Source organism: Parasteatoda tepidariorum, chromosome 2, assembly GCF_982258835.1.
Source record: "Parasteatoda tepidariorum strain Cologne lab strain chromosome 2, Ptep-v5.0, whole genome shotgun sequence".
NCBI lineage: Eukaryota > Metazoa > Arthropoda > Arachnida > Araneae > Theridiidae > Parasteatoda > Parasteatoda tepidariorum.
Genome location: NC_141756.1, coordinates 85,919,234 through 85,939,284, shown reverse-complemented (window position 1 = coordinate 85,939,284; position 20,051 = coordinate 85,919,234). Strand labels below are relative to the sequence as shown.

Genomic DNA, 20,051 nt, shown 5'->3' with positions numbered 1-20,051 from the left:
CTTTCAAGAAAGTCCTGTGTCAAAGTTGGAATCGATATCACAAGAAGGTCAAGAGTCAAAGTTGTAATCGATCTCTCAGGAAGGTCCAAAGTCAAAGTTGGAGTCGATCTTTCAAGAAAGTCGTGTGTCAAAGTTGGAATCGATATCACAAGAAGGTCGAGAGTCAAAGTTGGAATCGATCTCTCAGGAAGGTCCAAAGTCAAAGTTGGAGTCGATCTTTCAAGGAAGTCCTGTGTCAAAGTTGGAATCGATATCACAAGAAGGTCGAGAGTCAAAGTTGGAATCGATCTCTCAGGAAGGTCCAAAGTCAAAGTTGGAGTCGATCTTTTAAGGAAGTCCTGTGCAAAGTTGGAATTGATGTCACAAGAAGGTCAAGAGTCAAAGTTGGAGTCGCTCTCTCAAGAAGGTCCGAAGTCAAAGTTGGAGTAGATCTTTCAAGAAAGTCCTGTGTCAAAGTTGGAATCGATATCACAAGAAGGTCAAGAGTCAAAGTTGGAATCGATCTCTCAAGAAGGTCCAGAGTCAAAGTTGTAGTCGGAGTTAACTATATCAATGGTCAACTCCACAGTTTAGTTAAAAATGCATGCAAACTAATATAAAAATATATTGCAACCTAATATATACGTTACTAACAAATGTAAGGATATGTTCCAACCAAAATAACTTTTGATTCAAAGAGCGAATTTTTACTGAAACTGTAGTTTCAATTGTTTAAGTGTTTAATATATATTTCAATATATTTCAATATATTTATATATTTAATAACAAAACACGGAAATGTTAATACTTTTTAAATGTGTCTTTTATTATTATTTATTTATTGTTTTTATTATTATTTGGAAAAATGGATACATGGATTTTTGGAATAGATACATGGATTTTTGGAATAGATACATGGATTTTTCTAAATCCATGTATCAGTTTCATAGTAGTTAAGCTTAAATAACTAGTTAAGATACGGCATGTTTCATTTTTGAGCAGAAATTTAACTAAAGGAAACCTTGATAAAGAGGACATCTTCTGGTCAGAAAGAGAGGTGTCTACTTAAGAGAAAGCCATGCAAATGCAGAAATCATTGCTCAAAACTATTTTAACTAAATTAATAGGATAGTTAAATAAATGAAAAATTAGAAATGCGGAATTACATTGATGTTTATTTGAAATAAATAAAATAGTAATGAATAAAATTTAAGGGTAACTGTTGAAAAATATGATCTATGTAAATCACTCTCCTACTAAACTTGCTTTCAGTAAATGAGCGCATATACATATATAATAATATGTTTTCATTATTTAGGTTTGTTGGCATAGCATTTTATAGAAGTATAATAGACAGAGAAAAACACAACACAAATATTTTCTTACAAACGGCACATTAATTATTCTAATACTATTACTAATTTAAACATCATTAAAGATTTATTTCTTACTAAATAAAAGCGCATGTTTAAAACTAAACAATTGTTTGAGAGAAAACTGCTGGATAACGCTTTAAATGATAGTTTTTATTCTAAAAACGAAAGAATTTTTTCTTTTTTAAATAACAAAAAAACTAAGAAAAAAAATTAAATAAATAAACAAATAAAAAACTTATTTGGGAATCATTTTATTATATTTTAAGTATAAGATTATTTATGTTTATATTAAACTGAATCATGCATGAATAAAATTGAACATCGGTAACTTTAAATTAAATTTTTACTGGAGCGTGTTTCTTACCTGTTAGCTCAATAAAATTAATTTCCCACCAGTCTGGTTAAAGTTATCTTACCGTCGGTCTAAACATAAAAGGTTTTCGTGTTTATTTTCTCCGTGAAGCACAACAAATAAGAGATAGTTTCAGAGAAAAAACTTTTCATGAAAGCAAATTTGCTGCTAAATGTAGAAATTATTTCCTCTTTTGGGAGTTCAAAATTACTAGGATAAGGAGATCGTAACACTAAAGACAGTAAAATTGCTATTTGACCTTTGTGTTATACATTGGTAATAAAAGATGAAATTTTTCACTGTGCATCGAAAAGTTTAAAAAAATTGTATTTAAGGTAGATCTCATTGCACGTGAATTACGTGTATTGATATCGGATGATTTAAAATAAAACTTTGATAGTTAAAACATATTTCATTCATTATACCATCAATTCATTAAAACATTTAAAAAATATCCTACATTTAACAGAAGATATATTTATAAATTTTATTGAAAATTAACTTAAATCAAATGATAAATTAACTAATAATTAAGTCCACTATTAGTACATATTTCAATTTTATAGAAAAATTTTACTTTCTGCATCTGAGCAGTCATCCCAAACTTCTTTTTAAAGCTATTTTTTTTAAAAAAAATTGAAAAAATCTAAAAATAAAAACTTTTATTTATACAAGTGCGCAATAAATTTCATACCCGGCAGGATAAATTAAATTTTTTAATTGTTATCATACGCGGCCGGATAATCCATTCAAATTTCACAAGGTACCCGTACCCCGGTCAGATTGTAAATAAAAAATTTTCCGGAACCGGCCGGATAAAAGATCCATTTTTCACCGAGTACCGGGTAGAGTTGCGCAAAACGGATCATCTAAGTTATTTGAATCAATCGAATCAGTTCACTTTGGTGATTTGAATCACTCACTAATTCGAATCAACTGTTTCGAATCAGTTGAATGGAATCACTGATTCGAATCAATTGTTTCTGAAATCTCAGTTAGTTTTGCTTTACAGTGATGTTATGTCATATACAGTTCAAAATTTCTTGTAAAACCTGAAAAATTCTTCGATGAATTCACATAAAAAATAGATATTAAAGAAATAAAACATTTCTTTTGTAGTTTCTTAAAATGTACCGTAGTTAAAAATCTTTATACCAATTAGCAACGTATAAAATATAATTATACGAAAGCTATAATAAGTATATTTATTTACTTTAAATAATTCATTAATAAGGAAGAACAATGTAATATTTTTTTTCCATTAACATTAGTTGAAAGAAAAATAGCAATCGGTAAGTAAACTTTTTTCTAATTTTTGGCAATTTCGAATTTTTTTCAAGCATCTGATCACATGATTCGCATTTAAGTCGTTTAAGTCATGTTATTCGAATCAGTGATCCAAATTACTGGATTCAAAATATGATCTGAATCACTTGATTCGAATAGTGATCCGAAGCACATGATCCGAATCAGCGATGTGAATTACTTCATGAGAATCAGTTATTTGAATCATTTGATTTGTGTCAGTGATTTGAATCACTCAATTCGAATCATTGATCCAAATAGCATTATTCGAATCATTGATCTGAATTACTTGTTTTGAATCATCGATCCAAAACACATAATTCGAAACAGAGACTTGAATCACTTGATTCGAATCATTGATCTGAATTACTTGATTTTAAACACTTATACGAATTACATGATTCGAATAATGACCCAAATTGCATGATTCAAATCAGTGATCCGAGTCACTTTTTAAGAATCAGTGATTCAAATAGCATGATTCGAATCATTGATCCGAATCGCATTATTTGAACCAGTGAATTGAATCACTTGATTCGAATCATCGATGTGAATCACTTTATTTGAATAAATGATATGAACCACTTGATTTGAGTATTGATCCAAACTGCAAGATTCGAATCAATAATCTGAATCAAATGCTTTGAATCAGTAATCTGAATCGCATAATCAGTGACTTTAGACACTTGATTCGAATATTGATCCAAATCACATGATTCGAATAGTAATTCAAATAAGTGATTCGAATCATGTGATTTAGATCACTGATTCAAATAAAGCGATTTGGATCACTATTCGAATCATATGATTTGAATCACTTTTCGAATCAAGTGATTCGATCAGTGATTCGAATCAAGCTATTCAAATTAGTTTAGTGAATTAGTTTAATAGTTTCAGAGGTATAAATTCGGAAAAAGTCTTAGTTTTTAAAATTTCTTTCCCTCTGTAAGTTTCCATTAAACATTGCTTAAATCTTAGATTTTGATCGACTTTTAAAAATATATAATGTAAGAGGATGTAGAAATTTTTGTATCATATATTTTAAAGTATTTTCAATCGTTAATAAATTAAAACAATGAAAATTACTTTAAAAAAATATCTCAAGCATAGATATTTTGATTTGTGTATGTGTTACCGTTAAAGTATGAAATCCGTTATTTTATAGAATACCTAGTTATTCCATGAAATAACTGATCATGTCCGTTAAAGTGTAAAACTCTCTTGTATTTCACGGTTTAACTAGTTATTTCATAGAATAACGATCTGCAGCCCGTTAAAGTGTAAAATAATCTATATCATAATCATATATCTCGCACGATAAATAAATTTACCTTCCACCCCTACTGCATTTATGAACTATTCAACAAAAAATGTTTTTGTTTTAGAAATAATGTTCTTTGTAATTCCAAGTGTCATTTTAGTAATCCTTGTTGTAACAAATGATTTTCTGGTACGTTTCCATAAATACCATTTATACGCTGCATAAATTAGATAAATTGCTTCTTTTTCATTTTAATTGTCTATCATTAGTTTATTTATAGAATACCTAGTTATTTCATTTTAGATCAATTGTTTATTTTACACTTTAACTGTCTCTCATTAGTTAATTTATAGAATACCTAGTTATTTCATAGAATAACTAGTTAAAGTGTCAAATTAATAACATAGTACACACTTTAACGGACACGATCAGTTATTTCATGGAATAACTAGGTATTCTATGAAATAACTGCATTATATACTTTAACGGTAACATATGCATAGCTAAAATTTAACAATGCGACCCCAAATTAGGTCGCATAGGACTAATGAAAGACCTCTGTAGTGAACAATTCTTTGAAACTTCCTATTTCTTACTTCATTTATCACTACATATACGTGGGATTTCAATTTCGTTACTCAAATAAATTTTTTTTCAATCAAATAATTAAAAAAAAAAAAATTTTTTTTTTAATAAAATTTTCTTTGAGTTAATGAGTTGAACATAAATATATGAGTACGCTAAACTAAAATCCATCATTATGTCCCTAATTTTAGTCGCATTTGAACTCGTGAAAAATCTCCGAAATAACTAATTTTTTTGCAACATTTTATCTTTAATTTTATTTATCACGGTACGTAGGTGGGGTCGTGACGTGGTATGCTCAAAGAATTTGGAATCGTTATAAAATTATATAATTAAAAATGTTTTCTGAACAAAATTTACTTTGGACAAATGAGCTGAGTGTAGATTTTTGCTAACGCATAAATAAAATTTATCAATGCGACCCCAAATTGAGTCGCATTCTTGAATTACGGGGTTGTGAAAAATCTCCGAAGTAATCATTTTATTTTGTAATATCTTATGTCTAACTTTAATTATCACTAGGGTTGCGACTTTGTATACTCAGGAAAAAATTTTAAATTGTTAATTTAAATAATTAAAAATGCTTTTTTAGTAAAATTTTCTTTGGGCAAATGAGTTGATAATAGATATTTGCTTACGCATAACTAAAATCTATCAATACGACTCCAAATTGAGTCGTATTCTTGAAATCTCCAAAGTAATAATTTTTTTTTAATATCTTATTTCCAATTTTATTTATCACTACACCTACGTGGAGGGGTCACGACTTTGGGTTCTCAACACCGTTTTCCTCTTATATTTTTCCTTTTTTTACCGATTTAAAATTAGCTATTGAAACTATAAACAGAAGCTAATCGTTATATGATAATGTACGATATCCAGTAGATGTTTGTGGTCGCCTGACATCAACTGTTTATAACTCCAATTCATCGAACTTAAACGGACTTGAAATTTCTTGTTCAATTTTTCATTTACAAAGATTAATAATAATTTCATTACTTCCGGTGCAACCCGTATTTTTTCCTCTAAATATTTCAGTCCTTGACCTTGTCACCCTGACCAAAAAATCCACATTCCACGATAGTAACTCACAAATTACTATCTCAGGTGTAATTAGAACAATCTATGCTGCGGACCTTTTCCTTCTACCGCCTCCATCATCTCTTCTTCATCCCTGATGCTGTGATCACTGACGTCACACCCGCATGCGTCATGGTGAGGTAGCCGATTAAGCCCCGCCCCTCCTTCATTCTGAAACAGGTTTTTCTTTCTTTCCCGCTTCTCAAATGCTCAGATTGACTTGAGGTTCTATCGGTGATGGTTACGACCGGAAAATCTGAGCTTTGAAAAACTCAAAATTTTATTTATTCTCCTTCCTTTTTCATTAACTTTTTATTCTTTATTTGGTTTCTTTAACATCTTCCTCTAACGTCAGAAGGGTAAGTTTGATTAATAATGTCTTTATTTAGAATGATTTAAATATAAATTTGGTGTCTGATGTTAAATTTTGCATTGAATATTTTAAACGTGATCAGGTGAATGTTCTTTAAAAATAAACAAATCTCGTATGCTGCCGTCTGTTTAAAAACTTCAAACAGAATGAACTAGTGCGTTTTTTTAGTTAAATAAATTGCTATCAAACTGTTAAGTTTCATCAACTATTTTAATTGATTCAATTTAAACTATGTTATTATTAAGGCACAGTTTAAATATTTATTTTATAAATAAACTGAATCCTTTAATCTATCTCATGACTCTCTAATATGTAAACGAGTGTTTCGTTAAGCACGATCTAAATTATATAACTTTAAAAAATATTTGATGTTCAGGTCATTTTGTCATTGTATTTTTAAGGTATTAATTTATTCAATAAAGTCAACCTATCTTTTTATTGTATTTTGATCGATCAAGTTCAAATGAAGTTGTGATTTTGAAACTTCATAATTTTTATAAATTGGATACTTTTAACGATACTTTTAATATTTTCCTTTTTACCAGGATGTAAGCGATCTGTTCTTAATGGAATTATTTAAAGTAAATATTTGGTATTTAAATATTTTTTCGTTGTTTACTCTAGGACTTGTTTTATTCAATATTTCAACCCGTCAAGCAATGTTTGTATTGCATTTTAATTGATCTAACTCGATTTTTAAATAAGGCCCTGATAATATGCTTGTTTAATATTTGTAAATAAACTGGATATTTTGTCTTATCCTGTAAAATAATCTTTGTTATATTTTCAGGATGTAAAAAATAGTTTACTTCATGCAAGTTATATATTATTTAAGTTTAATTATTTCAAACTATATTACCGATATTTAAGTCACTTTATTTTAAAATAGAATCAAATCACTCATAAATAATGTTGTAGATATTTTATGGAAGATCAGCAAATTGATTAGCATAATAAATATTGCAGCATTTAATCAACTATTTACTAATTATAAATAGAAAAATTAAGAAACGCATATAAATTAATGTACTAAAATACACTGGCTTGCAAGAGTTAAGATACAACCAGTTTTTTTTTTGTTGCCTAATTTGAAAGCAAATGAGGAAATTTGGAGAAAATGTGCTCGAAGCAAGTTTTTTTTATTGCATGCCAGACAGAAATTTACACGAATTTCAGCGCAAACACAATTTACTACGAAGGAAAAAGGAAGAAGCAATTATTGGTTTTGGTTGTTAACGTTGCAGTACACTACGGGTTATTATCGACGGTCTGAGATTTATCCCTGATGTGGATCCGAAGATAATATTGGTGCATGTGCTCATGACTATCTCAATTCACCCGGTTTTCGCACCATGCTCCTCAACCACCCAACCTAGAGTGAATTTTTCCAGTTCTAAAACCTCCGCGGACATTAGAGTGGATTCCGAACCACTAAGACACGATAATGTACTGTCTGCTCAGACACCCAACGTTTAGCATGGGTTTGTAACTCTGGAGGAAGTCGTGGTTGGCGACGCCTCAACCCACCATACTTCATGGGCGGTAGCAAATTAAGGCGAAGTTTGCATTCTGATCAGATCAAGAATCAATCATCATGATCAGGGTTCAATTATGTCGCCAGATTCACTTAATTATTCTTACTTGCATCATACAATTACATACCTTTTATCGCAAATTCGATGATTTTTAAGGAATTTTGAGCTAACTAATTTTTAAGATACAATTTCCCTAACGTATCAGATATTAGCGATTATGAATTAGTTTTTAGAAAGAATTGGTAATTGACAGATCTATTAAAAGAGCTTTTTGTTTGACATTTTATACACTTATTCAATTATGTAATTTATGATCATAATAATTAAATGCTTTCTTGTAATGATTGCAATTCCGAATGATGAATTACATTTAATGGTGCCAGTCATTAGTGTATGAATCAAAACTATTGCATACAAGGCACAATGACAGTAATCCATAGTTTAGTAGTGATGGATTAAATCAGACAAATAAATTGCTTATTATCATTAAAAGTGAGTTTTCTGGCAACATCTTTCGATATTACGCTAGATAATCGAAATAGTTTTTTTTCCTAAAAACATTTTTTCTTTTAAATATTTAATATTTTTTTTGGTGATAATTTCTCGAGCACCTTTAACTAAGATATCCACTTACGAAATATGCTCTCATGGTTTCATTTATTGATAACAAAAGTAAACAATTAGATTAAACATAAAGTGGGGACTTGTTTTTAAAAATCATATTTTCAGTAGCATTTTCCATAAAAAATAAAAAGCTACTAACCCTAATTCCAATAATACAAAGTTTATCTGGAGAGTAGTCAGTAAGCATTGCAAAGATGCCAACTTGCTCGTCATTAAAAAAATATATATATCCATATTTTCTAGTGGTAACGAAATTTAAGTCATAAGTTTGTTAACTTTCATTTTAGGTAGTTTTTCCACTACTATTTATCAAAATTCAAAGTACCATATGAAATGCAACTTCATTGCAGTCACCTCGTGGCGACGCTTTTAAAGAGTGGCAGAGATGCCAACTGCTCCGGACAGGCCAAAAAAAAAAAAAAAAAAAAAAAACGCTAAATGTCTACGAACTAAATTTTGCTAATATTTGACTATTTTTGCTTGTTTTTTAAAATGCATAGCACGACTTAACTACTATAAAGTGGTGAATTATGTAAGCCTACGAATTATTTAGAAATAGTGGTGGATAAAAATCTAACTAAATTGAACTTATTAAACCAAGAATCACAATTGATAAACTACCACTTTAAAATATTTATTTGTTGTCCGGAGCAAGTTGGCATCTCTGGAGTGGGCATAATTATCCTTATCCTATAGGTTTTACTATTTAATTCTCTTTTAATTTGCTTTTAGTTATTTATCATCTTCGAAGATCGACCCAATTTTAAGTTTACGATTCTACTAATGTTCACATCAGTAACCTTGTAATTTTGATCCAACCCAGAAGACAAGGGAACTCCTAGATCGAGTATTCGGAGAAAATTGCCTTCATGAAGGTCTTTTGGATTGGAACTAACTCGCATTTGCGTTACACGGGGAGGAAAACTATGAAAACCTCCCACTGCAAACTTAAAGTCAAGGGGACTCTAACCCATGATCCGTCTACCATTGAGGATATTTTACGTCAGCACTGTGGTCAATGCAAGCCGGGGGCAGAATTATTTTTTATTCTATTTAAAATATTTCCCTTGAAATCAAGTCTTACGTGCTAGAATGTTGACACACTTAATTTGAATAAATAAAGTTTAAATATCTTTGAGCTGAATGCTTGGACATACGTTTTGAATGTATTATTTTCGGAATTCGCAATTTTGAAGTTACGATTTGTTACTAATTGCAGTTTGCAGTTGTCGATTAGATTACATAAAATAGATTTTTTTAAAAATTTTTTTCATTGCCATTATTCTACTCATGGCAGAAATTTTTTTTCTTATTTCTCCGTTAAAAGTGAATTTTTCAGAGGTGAATTTTATTAATATAATGAATTTTTTTTTTTAAATATACCTTTAATAATTAAGAATTGTCATTATTTATAAATAACTGATATTTAATACATTTTGCTCAATCAGTGTAACAAAAAATTTAAATTCTATGTTTTATCTGCTTTAAAGTTTTTATGTCCTCAAATAGGTGGAATGAAGAATCTGAATCAGTAATAAATACGGATTGTATGTTAGTTGCTTTTCGGAATTCAATAAATCAAACGGTGGGAAAATAATTCAAAGTTTGATTTCGAATGCGAATATATTTTTTATTACTACCATTTAATCGAATTATAGAAATTACTTAATTTCATTCGTACGGAAAAACACAGAAATTTCTAATCTTCGTTGAAATTTGCATAATATTAGGAACTTTTCATTTTTTTAACGCATCTAAATTTTACCATTTAAAATGTGTGAAATCCTTAAAATTTTCTTTAGGTGTGAGATCTGTTGATTTCAAGAACTCTATGATACTTTTTTTTTAAAGCAAATAATTTTAAGAAAAATAAATTAAGATTTTAATAATATTTTTTTAAATTAAGTTATTCTAAAGTCTGAATTATACAGTTAGATATAGTTGTACATTCGTTGTTTTTGGAAAGTACCAAATCCATCAGTCCCAAAGTATTCAAAACGTAGCAATAAACAACGCAGCGCACAAATAATGCACTCGAATATTTATACAATAGGATTGCAAAATATTATAGCAAAATTCGGAAGAGCGAATAAAATCTCCAAAGCTATCAATGGTAAATTTTAATATTATATGCTGTAAAATTTCGCACGACTATCTTACGTATCTGAAAACCATATTGCTCTGAAACATTGCTGTATAAACATTTTGAAGTTTTATTTTGCAGTTCTTTATCATCTCTTCTTACCCCCGAATAAAGTTTAAACAAATTTTCTCAGTTCCTCAGTTTTCTTCTCCGAACTTTAAAAAAAAAAAAAAAATCTCTTTCTCTCGAATAAATCTTTCAACTAACGGAATTGGTTGATGCATCCTCGCATTATAAATGGTTTCGTGTTTATAATTTCAAATCTTTTAAGAGCAATCTCCTTTTTCTATCTTATCTATGCCTGAGCGAAAAATTTTCATCTCTCATCTCGAATCTTATCACATAAGCTGCGATAACAATTTAGAACTGTTAATGTGTTTATAAATTATACAAGTTTTATAAATTAAAGTAGGCGATTATAGTAGAAGTTTGGCTTCACTTTTTAATGGACTCTTTAGTTAAAATATATTATCGCATTTTTGATTGACATCGAATCTTTTTCATTATTTATATTGAATTAAAATATGAGAAATATAGAGCATTGTAATATGAAGAATTGATGAGTAAAATATATAGATAACTGGGATAATTTTTATTATTTATTAAGAGTTTGAATGAGGGAGTTAGATTATTTTTAACGCTACTGATAAGAAAAGATAATTATCTAAAGACTATAGATTTATATTTTACATTCCACAAAAATTATAAACAAATCTGATTTGGTATTTGATTGCATGATTGTGGGAAATTAAAATTGTATTTTTGAAGTTTAATTTTTTTTCCAACGCCCACCTGGAGGGCAGATTTGTAGGCCACTTTTTCAGGGGCACCATATTAGGTGGGCCAACATTGCCCCCACAATAAGGACGGATAATACAGAGAATAAAAGAACACCCATACCTTGCCCGGGTTCGAACCCAGAACTTTTCTGATGCAAGGTCAGAAATTGAATTTTTATTAAACATATTTTTTATACTGTTTTTCATTATTTTGTATTAATTTAGGTCAAAATAAATACTCATTATGATTTAGTATTTTAATAGTCTATGGTTCTGAACATGAGATACCTTTTCTACGTGAAAAGGTAAAATATTCCAATCACGGCTCACTTCCAAACAATAATTTTTCAAATTTGCAGTTGTTTAAATTTAAGAGAAACAATTATTGATCTCTGAAATTTCTTTAATTTACATAATCTATCATTAATAATTTTTTTAATATGAATTAAACATTTATTTAATTCTAACTACTTTTTTTGGATTTTATATATTAGTACAAATATAATTCTGATAATCTAACCGATTTTTTTTAGAAAACGTTAGACTATTTTTTGTAATTGAAAAATACCAAAATATTTCTGCTTGACTTAGAGCATCAGAAAAAAGAAAATGGATATAAGAGATGCATTGGCGTCTCATCTATGTCAAAGGGTAAAATATTGGGTCATGAAATATGATGTAACAAAGAATGGCTATAGACGTACGTCAAGTTGGTGAACCGATTGTGAAAACTGAAAAAAGACAATGCAAAGATGCATTGGGTGTCACAGCGGGATTCGAACCTGCTACCTTCACACTTCAGAAAGTATGGCAGAAAGTTGATGCCCCTATGGCATGAAGCCACTTGTCCCTGTTGAATTTTGCAGGTCACTACTTGATTATGACGCTAGAGTTTTTAGTAATAATATACCCTGTTTGCCTAGATCTTAGATCGAAAGGTTACTGTCCCGCAGTGGACTGATCGTTAAGACACGGTTCCCAGCAGAACACCGAAGTCAAGCATCACTGGCTGCGGTCAGTGTGCGGGTGAATGACCACTTGGATCAGTCTGTGTAGGACCCGAGGGTGTGCGGTATTGGTCTTCGTTAAACTGTTTTACCCTAAAGTGCTCGACTTCGCCTGCAGGTCGTTGGGCTACCGAAGCAGGGGTGCCATCCCCTTTGCAGAGGATCACAATTGTGATGGCATGTCTTCGGATCATCCTCAGGGATGTCTCCCAGATCGTCGCCAATAGTCCATTGTGCAGCTCTAGTGTGGCGTAAATGAACTACAACAACAACGAAAGATTACATTTGAAATAACAAGGGAGTGCAGCGCCATCTTTTAAACAGTTTATTTTAAATAGATTCTAGTATAGTCTTATTAAATCTTCTACAACCTTTTTAGTTCTGTCTGATTCCTATTTGAAAGTCCGTTTGATATAATTTAAAACTTCAACATGTTGAAATTGTGTAAGTTATAAAAGTTTTAAACTGTGATCATGTTTAGTTTTGTCACTTTTTTTTTAAACTAAAGCTTCTATTTGTTTTAACTCATAATAAGTAAAAAAAAAACTTTTTTATTATTTCGAAGAAGTAAGGGAAAAATCCTTTTTATTCTATCTATTATCATCGCTGTTAAGTTACTTTATTCTTATTCTAAATAATGATTGCATTCTTATGTTTTTACTCTCCCAATTCAAAAAAAAAAAAAAAAAAAAATATGTATTGTACTTATTTTTTGTAAAAATATGTACTTATTTTTTTAATATTTATTATAATAATTTTCTACACTAAATATTTTTATTTATTCATTTTATTATATTTTCTTTTTTTAAAGCTATTTCCCAATTCGACTCATCATGTTTTGCTTTATAAATAAAAATCGTTCAAAGAAACACACATATTTTTCATAATAAAATCCTTCCAGTAACCTAAAAACAGACCCGGGATTTAGCGTTTATTACTCCCAGCTTTTATTAGAATATATCTGTTGATGTGCCAAGGTATGCAATCTTTATAATCTGTAGTTTATTTCTGATTAATCGCGCTGTTGTAACTGACATATATTGGCCCTTAATTTATTGCGGCACACTTTTATTGTCGTTAGTCGTAAAGACCATGAATGAATCGGTGTCGTTGACTGATCGTAGAATTTCAACAACCCAGCCTCAGAATTTATTTCTTGGTTAATGAAGGTCGTGAAGACCAGTTAAGAATGCTGGGCGTATTTTCCATATGCAAATACGACTTGAGTCAGACATTTTATTGAGTCGTATTCATTGTGTTAAATAGTTTTCTGAATACTTCTTTTTCTTTACAAAAAATCGTAATTTTTAAATGCGTAATGCAGTGTTTGTGCTTTAATGAAATTCCTTTGAAAGCAGTTTTGAGAAATAACTTACATCTTCCAAATCAATTTACTAGAAATGTGTTTAAATTGAGTTTGAGAACTATTCATTTGCTTCTTCGAAAATATTAATCAAAATAAATACTATTGAATAACAACTACTTAATATGCATTAAACTTGGAAACGAATTATATTTCTTATGTGAAAGCTTTTTTTTAAAATATTACATAACTTTTTTAATTTCTTAATCTTGGAGTTTGGACAATATATATTCAAATTTTCAATCAAATCTATTTCTTTCAAATATAATAAATTGTACAAACTGCTGATAGAATATTGTTCACACTTTTAAAAGAGTCAATACTATCATAAATTATTAGAAGAATAATCGTAAATATATATCAAACGATTTTAAGTTACAAGTTTTCAGGTTCGTTTGCATGATTGAATACTTTCAACTCGAGAAGTGAAGTGATTATACCTAATCGTGTGATTTAAATCAGATTTTATTGGATACTGTAAGCAACGTCACGTGCGAGTGTAGTACCTGATTGGCTTCTGAATCCACGAAGGCCACGATTTACCTACGATGATGTCTCTTGCAGGTATTCAACTTAAATAGAAATTTCGTCTAGTGGTCTAACGGTTTAAACTTTTTTTTTAAAATTTCCAATCAATGAGCCAGTGGAAACATTTAATATCTAAGAAATAGAAGGTGGCAGAACTTTGATAATCTAGTCCTTAGACATAATTTAATGTTAGAAGTTTAATTTAACGAAGTCTAGACGCAATTTAATGTTAGAAAACAGTAGCTTTAAAGAGCTCTTAAATAGAAAAATATTGTGTGTTTTTATTGAGACAAAATCATTGCCCATTAATGACATTCGCTGCCAATCAGGATACATTGAATTGCTGTACTTAGCGGCAAGTGCTAATCCTTGAAAATCATCAATGAATCAGGATCGTTAATTGATCTTCGACGACAACACTGTAATTTATTAAAAGAGCTATTATCAAGGAAAAGTCCTTTAAATTACTTTTAGAAAACGGATGTTGATTACATTTTCATTTAAGTTGAATGTTTTTCCTAAGCATTGAACGAACTTATAATTTATAGATCGCGCAGATTATAATTTATAGATATAATTTATAGAATAACTAAGATTGACGTGATGTAGTATTTTTAAAAATAATTTAACAAATGATTCATAACAAATATTAGGCCATTCAAATAATTGAATGGCATAGTATTTTTGCAGAATATAAGAAAATAGCTAGGAAAAATTTATAACTTATATCAGTCTGTCATGAGCCTAATTTTAATATAAAACGGAAGGAAAACAGTTTTCTAGATGAAGGATAAATAGAAATAAAGCACTTAACAATGTTTGACTTAGAATTTATAGATGAAGGCCGCTGCGTCGATCTAATTTCTCTCCACATGTGTTCAAATCCCTATCCCCGAGGGCACCATATGACATCTACGTGTGACTGACGTTAAGAAGAAGCTATACCACGGGAGAAAACTTCACCGGCAAATTCTCCTTCATCTCCAAAAATAATTAAAAACATTAAGTTTTGAAAACGTGAGTTCAGGCATACCTGAAGTGAGCCATGAAGTTTCAAACTATGATGTTTCAAATGTTTTCGAATTGTCAAAATGCAAAAAGATTTTGAAAGGATTACTTAGGATTGCGCTGAGAAAAAGCTCTCCGAAAATTTGTTTGCATTTTGAAAATATATTTTTCAGAGTTTGAAAATTCATGCATTGGTCAAGATATGTCTGAATTCACTTTTCCCAAAACTTTAAATTTTAACCAACCTGTGGAAATGAAACAAAATTTGGGCTAAAAACAAAATTTACCCCGATTAAGATATTTCAGTTTTGAATAAAATGCTATGAAAAAGTGTAAGTTTCAGCTATAAATCATCCCATCCTTGAAAAAATAGGTGGTGTTCGCTGTTCAACTTGTATTTTAGAATGTACTCTTGTATACATAAAGGTAGTTTATAATCTGCAGACGATACATCACTTTATGTCGGATGTAATACAAAAAAAAAAAATTAATCCAATGATTATTAGGAAGGCAAAAAACTATAAGAAATATGCTATTTTAATTTCTCTATTTTCAGATAGATACATGTCTCTTAGATAGATTGATGTCTCCTAATTTCTGTATATAATAAGATTTTAGAAACGACAATTAGATACCTGCAAGTGACGTAATCATAGGTAAATCATGGCATTTGTCGATTCAGAAACCAATCAGTTTCGACTACGTGCGTGATGTCACTTACAGGTATCCAATCAATTTGATCTAAATCACTTGGATAGGTATAATCACGTCACTTCTTATCGAGTTGCAAGTACACAACACATTCTCGACATTAAAATCAAAAACTAACATTCATATTGCATTATACAGTTCATAAATAAAAGTCACCTTCTATTCTAAAACGCTGACCATGCCTGTATTTTTAAATACATTAAGTCGATAAAAACAACTACACAATTTAATTCAATTTATTTGCAAGTGACTTGAAAAAATTAACCTCGTGAAAAAAAAAACAATCTTCTCGATATCTATTCTTTTTATCCATTTGTCATACTTCACAAATTTTCAATTCACATAGTTACAGATACTCAACTATTACGGTTCTTAAAACAAGGGTTCACGCGCGACATCGTTCTGTTATCTCTTTTTTTCTTTTTTTTTTCTTTCTTTGCCGAAGCACACACTTCCTCGCCAAAAGCAAAAGTGCCCGTTATTTGCTCCTCAAATTAGCCTCTTGTTATTTCTCTAACCAGGTAATTTTCTCCGCAACCTTCTCGCTTCAGCCGTGCGGAACGATTTCGTTGTTATGAACCATTCGTTCTCCTACATAGAATGATTTTCATGTGCGGTTTCGTTGGAATGCGAGAATTACTCGTAATAGAAATGCGGAAAGATGGATACCAAAGGCTGACAGACTTTCGGTATATTATATTTTATATATATATATATATATATATATATATATATATATATATATATATATATATATATATATATATATATTTACATGGAACTTTTTAAGTCATTCAGATATTATATAATTATTATTAGTGGTATTACCGTTGTTGAACAGCCGACCCAATTTTTTGGGTTTAAAGATAACTAATGTTCAACTCCATAGCCTTGTAATTTTGAAACCCAATCCCGAAGACAAGGGAACTCCTGGATCAAGTATGGGGAGAAATTTATCTTCGTGGTGGACTTTTTGATGGAACTAACCCGAATTTACGTTACATGGAGCCTCCCACGGTTGGTCTGACTGCAAGGGGACTCTCGCCCATGATCCGTCCACCACTGAGGATATTTTGCGTCAGCACTGTGGCCGTTGCAAGCTGGATACAGAATTCGTATCGACCAGCCATCGCAGAGATTCGAACCCGGTTCACCTCAAGTCATTCAGATATCTATTTTTTTTTTTTTAAAAGAAAAACAATATTTTTTTATTTTGGTGCACAATGTAAAAATATAGTCAGTTCACGATAACTCGATTTCAATATCCGTCGAATCATATTGTTTGTGGTCACTTTCTACTTTCGTTTTTTGTCACCAGTTCAAGATGTTGGACACCCAACGATTGTCAGTTCTTCTATCTCTATGGTCAGTTTGCCAGCTAAAAAAGAGAAAAGGAACATAACGTTGGGGAAATTTTTATTCTGGTCACAGCTGGAGATGCGTGTTCATGAAAATGGCAACAGTTGGAAATGCGTGTTTAAAAAAATGGACACAGCAGGAAATACGTATTTAAGAAAATGGACATAACTCAAACTACGTGTTTAAGAGAATACACAGCTCGAAATGATCTGTTAAGAAAGTACGCAATACGAAATGCGTATTTATGAAAATGGACACAGCTAAACATGCACGTTTAAGAAAATGAACACAACTTATACTCTCGTAGACTTAAATTTCTTTTTTCAAACTTCTCTTAGGAAAAAAGATTTTTTTGAAGAATAAACTACCGAATCCAAATAAATTCGTTACGTAATATAGTCCATTTGCCTAAATCACTTAGTATTTATTTAAAAAAAAATTGGTCTTTTCTTTTTTTTGAAAAGATATAAGTCAACAGTTCCCTTAACAAGGTTATCATGGTGCACATAAACTTATAATAATGGTAGTAAATTGAAGTTGTTCGTATTTAGATTTTTAAAACCACTTAATTGTTTGGTGATCTGAATAACGAAGAGATGTCTGAAACGTTACATCTATAATATAACCGGTCATACCATCCCCGAGTTTCGGGATTCGATCCGTAATGACTATGCTTAGTGTTTAAAAAAGAGAAAAAAAACTGAGAAGGTATCTCCTAGTTTAGTCGCTAAATTTTGGTTGAACTGTGAAAGGGCGCATTTTTATTGTGTCCATTTTCCTAAATACTGTTTTGAGCTATGCCCGTTTTCTTTAACCCGTATTTTGAGCTTGTACACATTTCCTTAAACGCGCATTTCGAGCTGTGTCCATTTTTTAAAACAGTGCTTTTGAGCTATGTCCGTTTTCATAAACACGCATTTTGAGCTATTTCCATTTTCATAAGCACGGCTCTTGAGCTATGTCCATTTTCATAAACACGGCTTTTGAGTTGTGCCCATTTTCATAAACACTACTTTTGAGCTATGCCCGTTTTCTTTAACCCGTATTTTGAGCTTGTACACATTTCCTTAAACGCGCATTTTGAGCTGTGTCCATTTTTTAAAACAGTGCTTTTGAGCTATGTCCGTTTTCATAAACACGCATTTTGAGCTATTTCCATTTTCATAAGCACGGCTCTTGAGCTATGTCCATTTTCATAAACACGGCTTTTGAGTTGTGCCCATTTTCATAAACACTACTTTTGAGCTATGTCCGTTTTCATAAATGCGCATTTTGAGCTATTTCCATTTTCATAAACACGGCTCTTAAGCTATGTCCATTTTCATAAACACGGCTTTTGAGTTTTGCCCATTTTCATAAACACTACTTTTGAGCTATGTCCGTTTTCATAAATACGCATTTGAGCTATTTCCGTTTTCATAAACACCGCTTTTGAGCTATGTCCATTTTTATAAAAACTATTTTGAGCTATGTCTATTTTCATAAACACGGCTCTTGATCTGTATCCATTTTCTTAAACACGCATTTTGAGTTGCTTCCAGAATAAAAAGTTCCTTTGCGATTACCCTTTTGCGTATAAAACAATACGGGGCGACATTTTGAAATCATTTTTTGAGGTTCAATTTGGAGCTAGTTGTTTAATAAAATATGAAAATACTTTATTAGTAACAAATAATTATTCTGCAGTAAATTATAAGTTGCATAAAGAGCATTAAGTTGCATTAATTTTAACACATCATTTTTTTAATAGAATGTACAAAATCAGATTTTTCCTATACCTAAACATTTTAAAGGAAAAAAAAAAGCATAACGTTTAGGAAATTAATTAACATTATGAGAAAATTTCTCCTAAAAGCAAATATTAATAAATCAAATAATTTCAGTCCCTCAATTCAAATTGCACCATTGTAAGATTTCCATTTGAATTAATTAATCGTTACATCCCCAATAAGAAAATAACTCCCACCTCATAGAATAACTACAAAAATGGAAAAGAATGGAAAACGAATAATAGTGTGCCATTCTATTAGGCGACAAAAGAAATTTCAACAGCTTCTATTGACTTTTTGTCAGCTTATTGTCACACGTAAAAGTAATTTGGAGAAGGTCTAGCCATTTTCATCTTTGTTTCAATTTCCAAAATTGTTCCGGTATCTTCTTTTTGTATAAATGCGGAAATAGTTGGCGGTGACAAGAGAACTCTATATATTTAAAAGCACAATGGGAATTTTAAATTGTATCCAGTTAGAAATTATATTAACCTCGCCTTTTGCCTTGTACTTTGGTTCGTGCATATGAATTTTTAAGACTGACATTTTGTGAAAGGCCGATGACTTTACGCAAATTTTTCTTTTTGTAAGATTGAATAATTGTTCGAAATGTAAATATTGCTTCCGAGAAAAATGCACTTTCGAGTGTCTTTCAAGGAGAATATATAAAGGAAGGATTTCGAAGAAATTTGAGTTCGCTTACCTCGACCCTCAGTAGCTGACTTTACTAGCCGGTCTGCGGTAAGTTTGATTTCGGAATTATGCATTGCATTTTAGAATTAGAATTTTTAGAATATCATCCTTTCTATTACTTTCATTTATTAATTCTTATTTTAGGTAAAAGTAATAAGCTCAAAATAATTGAAAAATTTTTGACAATTATTTTGAAGTTATTACTTTTATCTGAATTGACA

General features: G+C 30.4%; 1 protein-coding gene across 4 annotated transcripts in view; it reads left to right on the top strand.

Annotated features, from left to right (window-relative positions):
- The first annotated feature begins 6,106 nt into the window (after window positions 1–6,106).
- The window catches only part of LOC107446375 (carboxypeptidase D), a 77,164-nt gene continuing 63,219 nt past the window's right edge, over window positions 6,107–20,051 (top strand). For 3 of the 4 annotated variants that reach the window (XR_001584376.5, XM_016061002.5, XM_071177780.2), the window contains exon 1: window positions 6,107–6,297. The gene's annotated coding sequence lies outside the window, so the exon portion shown is untranslated. Of the gene's footprint in view, window positions 6,298–19,756; window positions 19,879–20,051 lie in introns of those variants that run through there. The other variant, XM_043054974.3, reaches the window with a different exon arrangement.